At 37.1% G+C, this 9075-nt stretch overlaps 1 protein-coding gene across 3 annotated transcripts in view; it reads right to left on the bottom strand.

Moving 5' to 3' along the window:
• Positions 1 to 9075, bottom strand: part of ctsk (cathepsin K) — an 83201-nt gene that overhangs the window by 63797 nt on the left and 10329 nt on the right. The window lies entirely within an intron of this gene.

Genomic DNA, 9075 nt, shown 5'->3' with positions numbered 1-9075 from the left:
AACAAAATCAATACCAGGCCGATTCTTTCACACCATTTCTTTCGATATTTTGACATAGATTGCGCTTCTTTGTGGATATGTGAAGCTTTACTACTGCTCTTACATCAGACATCTTACATCACTTACATCTCATCGGTAGTTTTGAAGAAAAAAAAACAAAACAAAGTCTGGTATTGAGTTTTTCAAAGCCTTAATACTTCTGGGACATCAACTCCTAAGCACAATCTTGCAGTCCATGCAGAATAGCGCGCGATCGCTGGGACTCGGGCAACATCGCTGGGAGGAAGAGTCATTTATTTTTTGACAGGAAGTAACGGGGAAGAGCAAGAGCTCGTTGCCGACCATCACTGTGTCTCAGCACCTCCTCCTCAGACAAGGGCGTTTTTTCTCGCATCTTTTTAACAAGACACCATCAAGCCATGACACCTTGTTCACAGCTTTTCCGTTCCTCCTCCGCTTTCTAAAAAGGTCAACTACATCAAAGGCGGCAACACCTTTGCAAATTTTAGCAGGACCAGAAAGGCTCAAATTAAGACTGGCCTTATATGGGCCTTACTTTGCAGTCTTTGGGAAAGGTCAACTTGTTTGGTGGGCCAAACGCAATTAGGTGGTCCAAGGTAAAGTATGGATGATACAGACTGAAAGTCAATTCTTCTGCTTTTACTAATTGCTAGTTACTATAGGTGCTAATTAACGTTTTTTAGCTTGTCTTACTTGACATAGGCCTGAATATAAAATCTCAGATTTTTTTCCCCACATAACTTTGATTTCTGATTCCTTCACAGGAATTATAAATCCGTTTTTGAAAAATCGAGTGATAAAAAAAATCGATTAACTAATATACTTCCAAAAACGTATAAAACGTTCTATTTTAAATAGTGCCATAGTCCCAAAAACGTATTTATATGTTTTTTCCCAATGTTTTATTATTTTTTTTATGCTAGAGCATACTGAAGGCTTTGATGCAGCCTCTGACCTGAAGAGGTGGATTAAAGGGAAGCAGGTGGCAGCAGAGTATAACAGATCAACCAGGGCCATGTTGCAAAAAAGCTCTTGTGTTCAACAGAGCGCAAAGACGTGAACAAGGTGTCGCTATAGTATTTTCGCAGACCTCGTCATAAGGGCAAAATTTTTACTAGGATAGAAAAAAAAGGCTTGTGTTTAGATTTGTGATGTTTCTGTATTTTATTGCTGCCAGTGCTGATTTCTACCATTGCTGCCTCTTTACGTGAACATTTGTCTCGATGCTTTAGGTTTTTCAAATGCCATAGTTGGAATGTGATATACAATATAACCGTTATTTTTTCTTACCAAGTTTCAAAGCTGTGATGCAAACAAACTTGCTAGTCCCTGGACAGAAGCGTCACGTACGCTCGGCAGTAACCGGCTGATGAAGGAAAGCTCTAGTTTTGCTCGAACGGACATTAAGTCTCTGACTGGAGAGTCGTGTAGCGGATTAAAACGTTCTCCTGAACGCCGACAAATTATCATTCGGTCGTGTCGGGCCGTCCGCTGCGGCCCGGCTGTCATTAATAGCTAATTAGGAGACAGCTCGCTGCGCTCTACATTTATTTGACTTTACGAGCAGTGCGGATTGAGATCGTTTCCCGGTTGCTTGCAGATCTGCTTGCCTGCGGCGTGGCGACAAACGCCGAAAGCGGTCACAAATAGTCAGAAGAGTAAAAATGTTTTTAAAAAAAAACAAAAACAAAAGCTGCATTGAGCCAACATCGTCTTTCCTGCCTATTCGTGCATGTACATGACAACTGTGTTCAACCAATCAACTGGCTACAGGCTTCAGAAGTGACTTGACTTGAGTCATATGGCTTGACTCGAGTCAAATTTAAAAACCCTGTGAAGTGAATTCAGAGATCTTTTTCGAAATACATTAAATGTAAACATAATTGCTACAAACAGGTAAAGACTGAGTAGAACTGAATTGTGGGAATATAATCTCTTTTTTTTCTCCACCATTTTAGTTTTTCTGATCTTTATAGGCATGGCTAAAATGACACACTTAATAGTCTCCCCTCGTCCGGAATATAAGATCTTGAGCACCTTTGTTCATGTCAGTGTTAATCCGGCGCAATATTGAGTTAATTAATTAATAGGTACAGGGTTGTTAACAACACTCTACTCTGTGGTGTGTCGATTTAAGAAGACATTTAATTTCACTTTACAAGGTTTTTTAAGTCAGCAGTTCTAAGACTTGTTTGGCCAAATCTTATAAAAGACTCAACTTTGACTTGGTACTCGACCGGCTTGAATTACATGACGTGACAAGTCTTGCCTGTTTACATTTCTTTCTTTCTTTTTTTTTTGAAATGTGCATTTTTACGATGGCGTGACAAGAAAAGTAATTTTTTGTGTGTGTGTGTGTAGTGCGCGTAAACCTGTCAACCAACCAGTCTGCTTTGATGCAGTGCAGAGGTCAACTCATGAAGCGTCGTGGAGGGATATCAGATGGTTATTACATTTGAATTCAAGGACCGGTTAGCCTATATTTTTAGTGAAATAGGGAGAATTGGAATGTCAACACGCACGGTTTGCAACTCTGACACAATATCTATATTTCATCTAGAAACCACAACAAAAACAGGTGAACTACGTTAACGTTACGGTTTAGCTAACGGTTAGCTCGTCAAATACTTCATGTTGCTTATGTGTTACTGTTTTGGGATTATTTTTAAAAAATATATGTGATTGTGATAGTACAGATCCTGAGCGGTACGATTGCATGCATGACTTTACTTATTACTTGCTTGACCCAAGACATGGCTGAACTCGTCTTACTTTAAATTACGTTGGAATTCGACTGATTTTTTGTTTTTTGCCACAGTCACTTGAGATTGTCTTAAAACTTAAAGGTTAAGACTTACACTTGCCGTATGTAACTTACTCCCACCTCTGGCAGACTTCATATCGACCGCTATGTCATCACGTGTCCCGTAGCTGCCTGTCAACTAACTTCGCGTTAAAAATCTAAGCTTTTTGATACAAGCTCACTTTATAGCTACGAAGCCTCGAGGGCTTCTTTCCAGCATATTGCAACCAGTAAGTAGTTGCGTCAGAACCTGCATGTGGTCTAAATACAAACAGCCACTCATCAAAAATGAGATCAAGCACCTTTTCCACCGGTTGCTTTGGTTACCGCTAGCAGTCTGCGTCAGAATTGGATTCCAAGCGTTTGAAGTGCGTCTTTAAATGGCCGCCTGATTGGAAGTTGTTTGCCGCCGGCCCGCCATATTTGTCACGTTGCCTTCAGGGACGTGTTTAGGTGGCTTGCTGTGGTCTTTCTCGGAGGTCGAGTGATGTACATGATGTGTGCCTGCTGTCATTGTGTCTTGTTTTTCGTGTCAAATTCTTACTACCGTACTCATTCTAGTCATGATATATTAATAATGTCATTATTTTTCAAAAGGTCATATCTGGTGCAATAGATATTCATGTAACAAATCCTTATTGACATGTGCGGTGAAAACCAATAAAATGTGATTACAAACAAATGGACACTGTCTTTATTTGACAGAAAATTGAGAATTATACTCACGAGAAAAATAAGCAAAATTAAAGTGGCCTTTATTTTTGTTTTGTTTTTCACACTGAGAAATGGGGTCACTTAGAAATGTCCTTTTTTTAACTAAAGAAAAGGATTTTTCTTTAACCACAATCAGGGTTATTATAGTTTTGGAATTTTTCATTTTAGTTCATCTTGATTTAGTTTTGAGTTTTGGTTTTTAAATTTAGTTTAGTTTTCAAGGTGGTTAGTTTTGTATTAGTTTGAGTTATTTCATAAATGCTTAGTTTTAGTTAGTTTCAGTATTAGTTTTAGTTTAAAAAAAATGTGTATTACTTGTGCGCAATATTTAAAGAACACCATGGGAGACTTTCAAACGTCCTTATTCCAGTTAATATCACAATAAATATACTTAAAATCACATTTAAAATCATCCCCAAAGGCTGATGGATTAAATTAATTACCAAAGACTAAAACAAAATGACATTTTTACTATAATTATAGTTAGTTTTGTAAACATAAAATGTAGTTTCAGTTAATTTTCGTTTTTATTTTATTTCATTAACGAAATAGTTTTTTGAATTTTTGTTTTTTTGTTTTGTTTTTAGTTAACTAAAATAACCACAATAAATGGTCATGCCTAGACCAGTGATTCCCAAACGTTATTAATCCAAGGAACATATACATATACATACATATATATATATATATATATACATACATATATATATATATACATATACATACATACATACATATATATATATATATATATATACATACATATATATATATATACATATACATACATACATATATATATATATATATATATACATACATATATATATATACATATACATACATACATATATATATATATATATATATATATATATATATAATTTAAAAAAAACACAAGTTAATTATGTACTTTCTGCTATTTAATGTAAAAACGTTCTACCTACCACTATAGGTCACAAGCATAGATAGTTGATCAAAGATACATTATTTGTTGTAAACTTAATTTTCAGACCAATTAAATGCAACTGGATGATGCTTTTCTTTAAAAATGACTAACATTTAAAAATGAATGTATATATATATAATACATATAATTTAAAATTGAGAACCAACATTTGCACTATATCTTCTCCATTCTTTCCTCAATGATCAACAACTAAGAATATTTAGAACTGTAGGCAGTAACTTCATTCTATTCTAGAAAGATTAAATGTTGATTTTCTCACGAAAAGATGACGTCCAGAGTGAACATTACGCGAGAGACGACTGCATGGCCACATGTAAGGTCACAAAATGGTGGAAGCCTTTTTAGGAGCTGCCCGTCAGCATGCCGGAGGTGTTACATCACCATCTGCTGGCAAGAATCAGGTCAATCTAGCAAGATTTTGCCAAAGGAGGGATGTAACGATATCTTAACGTCATAATAGAATAATTATCACGATTTAAACCTCACGATACAATAATTAGCACGATATTGTCGGGAGGTTGGCGATTTATATATAAAAAGTTCACGATACTGTATAAAAACTCACTATATAGTCATATTGGGGGGGGGGGGCACAATATTGATTTTGTACATAACAGCAGTGACAAAAAAATTAGGCTCGGCTATTTTATTGCCATGTGCTCCTATTGGGTCAGCCGCGCAAAGTATCCCGGTCTATGTAGTTCACAATATAGGTGAAGCGAGCGAAAAGTTTTTTTTTTTGATGAAGATATTGAAAACATATTTGCTTGTATGATTGATTTATGGGAGTGATAACCGCCACAGTGGCCAAAACACGCCTACTTAAAATTAAACTGCACTAATAAAATAACCACCAGAGGGTGCTGGAACATATCACAAATTAAATACAAGCTCAATTCTAATATCGCGATATGGCAACACTGCCGTTCAATACGTTCAAGACATGTGACACACAACTCCTCAACTCTTCCTGCCTTGAGTTGTGTCTGAATTTCCGGTAATAAACCACTACTACAAACATGCTTGCTCATGTTCACAAACACTTGAAAGGCTGAAATTCATATATTTTATTGATTTAATTTTTTTTTTGTCAGGATGTCTCTCAGTCATCCAGGTCATCCAGGTCATCTGAAAATGTTCTGAAGACGTTTGACCTTTAATCCAAAAGGCTTCTTTAGTACTAAATTGCCGAACTGGAGTCTTCATATTGAAAGTATTGTCTGTGTTGGGTGTGTCACCCGGGGCTGGTCACAATAGGGTTGTTGTTGCTGTCAGGTGTGACTGCTAAATGACCGTTTTGCATACCAACATGTTCACCTGCCTGCTAGCAAAATATCTCGTTTGTGGCCATTCGATCCATGGAAGTGAGACAATTTATGATATTCAGGATGAATAAGTGATGATTTGATTTCTGTTTCAAGAGGGTCTTTTGATATAGTTTGACACAGATATCTTCAAGTGTTTAACTTTCTCACAGTCCAGAATTTTGACATTTTTTGTACTCAGAGGAATGTCCAATCTTTTTGAAACTTGTTGAAGAACCGTAGATGTCCTCCGAGTTAACCAGCTTTTTGCCTCAGCACGTAGCTCGGTTTGAAATGCATCCATATGTTATATTTGGAGAAAATCCTGCTGAGTTAAGGAACCACAATACTCTGCCTCCCTCCTCGTTCTGCCGTTAAGTTCGGGTGCCGCGATGACTTACATTGATGTTTCTGCATTTGGCAATTTATTATTATATTCCAAAGACATGCATTGCAGGTTAATTGAACACTCCAAATTCTCCATAGGTGTGATTGTGAGTATGGTTGTTCGTCTCTGTGTGCCCTGCGATTGGCTGGCAACCAGTTCAGGGTGTACCCCGCCTACTGCCCGAAGCCAGCTGGGATAGGCTCCAGCACCCCCGCGACCCTAGTGAGGAAAAGCGGTCAAGAAAATGGATGGATGGATGGATTATATTATTAGTATGGGATTTTTTTTAATAGGTTTTAGGTGAACTAATGAATACACACACGCTCGCACTCACGCACGCAAACATACTCACCCACATACAAAAAAAAAAATATATATATATATATATATATATATATATAAATAAAAGGAGAGCAATGATGACATGTCAAATCGAATGAACAATACTGAGCTCTCCATAAAAAAATAATAATAATAAAAATAAAGTTTGGGTGGGGGTAGGGAGTCCATACTTAAAATTTAGAACTGGACAACAAAGTGAAAAAAGCCCAGTTACCTTAATCCAGACTTTTTTTTTGTGGGGGGGTGGGGGGGGGGGGGGGGTCAGGGTGATTTAGTTCCTTTAACAATAGAATTGTGCTGTGGAATCAACTATATGGATTTTTGTGGGGAAAAATCTGATTTCAAGTTCATGGCCATATCGCCCAGACCTGCAATTAGGACCGTGTATTTTATTTCATCACAAGAGCTTGTCAGAAGTGAGCAAGTCCGGAGGAAAAGGCCAATGAAGGTCAGACGTCTCAGACCAAAGAACACGACGCCCTTTAGCGCTGCTTGTTAATGATCCACAACCTCAACCTTTCCCTCAGCACCTGCCCACCAATATTTGATTCTTCAACTGAGTACAGTATACTCATTAAGAAACGTAACGAGTGTTCATGTTAAGGTCATTAAAGCTCGTCTTTAAATCTCAACGTTGCCTCTAGATGCCTAGCGGCCATATTGGCCATTCTGTTATGACTGTAAAATGTTAGGCAGCTATTGCGCAATATGGTCGGCAAGTTATTTATGGAACAAAGGTGAGGACAATAGGATTGATGATTCAAAACTGATGAAGATAAGATGAGCTGGATGTCGAAACAAACGTCAGGGGAGGGAAAAAAAAACAAAAAACAAATGAATCAGAGGCCACCATGGAAAACTAACGTCTCGAAGTCAAAACAGGACGCCTACAACAGCAAGGCTGGATTTATACTCCATAAATCAGTGTAAAGAAAAATGAAGTACTACAAGTAAGATTAGGCAACAAGAAGGAAGGAAGAGCATGTTGCGCCATTACACTTCCTATAATTAACATTGGTAGTTTTCATGACCATCATGTATAAGTAAAGTTTTGCTGAGCCCGTATAGACAATGTTGCTATCCATTTGTATCTATTACAAATTGTAATACTGTGCCTCTGTATCTACTGCATTATTTATGCATAGTTTCCCCTTTACTGTTGAGATCTGCGTTCATAACTGATACATATATAATGTCTGATGCTACGTACAATGCTGCTACAAGTAGCAATTGTTGCCGCTTGTGGTTCACATTAGCATACACACAAATGCTACCTTGATATACAAGTTTAATTTGATCCAAAACACTGACAAGAAAAAGCTGGCGGCCCGCCATGCCTATAAAGCACTTGGGGAAACCCTGTTTATATTGTACCGCTGTGCTGCTGTAAAAACTGGAATTCTCCCCATTGTGGAGGTAACACACGTTTATTTAAGCTTAATTCATCCATCACATTTCCTCATCAAACAAAAAATGTCGCCTGGGAACGTTGTCATGAATGCAATACAATCAAAAATCTAATCATTGAAAAAATAAAGCACATGTTGTGCTACAAGGCTATAGTTCCACTTTCAAGATGTCTGTTTAAATTCAGTAGAGTGAAAGAAAACAACTCAAGTTTTGGAGGCCGTTCCACATTCCTGAGCATCACACACACAATACACACACACAAGCACACACAGAGGAGGGAGAGTGAGCACATGGGGGAGTTAGCTCAGTCAACAGATACAAACTGGTCTGATACACTGCCCCGGTTCAAACGTGTGGCCACGCTGAGGAAGAGGAGTCAGCGCCTTGACCACTCTTCTAAGGTGAGTTTCAAATATGAAACATCAGACCAAAGCTAATGCAACTTGATCCACAACAAACCTTCCGCTGGGATGCTCATGTGATTCAAAGTAGTGTTGCTCAACTGATGGTAAGTAGCTGACAAATTGACGTGTTTTGGCTGAGTTCAAGGAGGGAAGCTGGTCCAAATATTTCATGTGCATTCTGAGGATTTTTCCAAGTGTGCAGTATCTATTTTATTAGTTTACGTGCTGTTATTTTTGCATTAGTAGAAAAAAAAAAAAAAAAAAAAAAACGTACTGACACACAAAAAATAATAATAATATAGACTTGTAAAATAAAATAAAATAACACAATGCAATATTTATGGCCAAAATTCTACTAATTAAGTTGAAAGCTTAATAACAAAAAAAAAAAAGATTTAATGTGAAAGAACGCTGGAGACTAATAAATAAATAAATATATATATAAAGTATAATTTTAATAACAACACAAATTAACAAAAGAAATGCAAAGAACATTTTTACATCTGCATTTTATTTTTCAATAGAATCATTTTCAGTGTCAATGTATCTTTTTCTACAACGGCAAACATAACGGCAGTACTCTTTCTCTTTACTATATTACTACTTTATGCCCAAAGGTAGATTTACAAGTGAATTAAAGGTTGTGACCGGTTGAGCTCGTCTTCAATCATTCTTTGCGTGACATGGCTAAGTTAGGATTGAGCAACACGCGCGACTCA

This window comes from Vanacampus margaritifer, chromosome 9 (assembly GCF_051991255.1).
Source record: "Vanacampus margaritifer isolate UIUO_Vmar chromosome 9, RoL_Vmar_1.0, whole genome shotgun sequence".
In the NCBI taxonomy this organism is placed as follows: domain Eukaryota; kingdom Metazoa; phylum Chordata; class Actinopteri; order Syngnathiformes; family Syngnathidae; genus Vanacampus; species Vanacampus margaritifer.
Note: the sequence above shows the minus strand (reverse complement) of the source record. Positions and strands in the feature narration are given on the sequence as shown.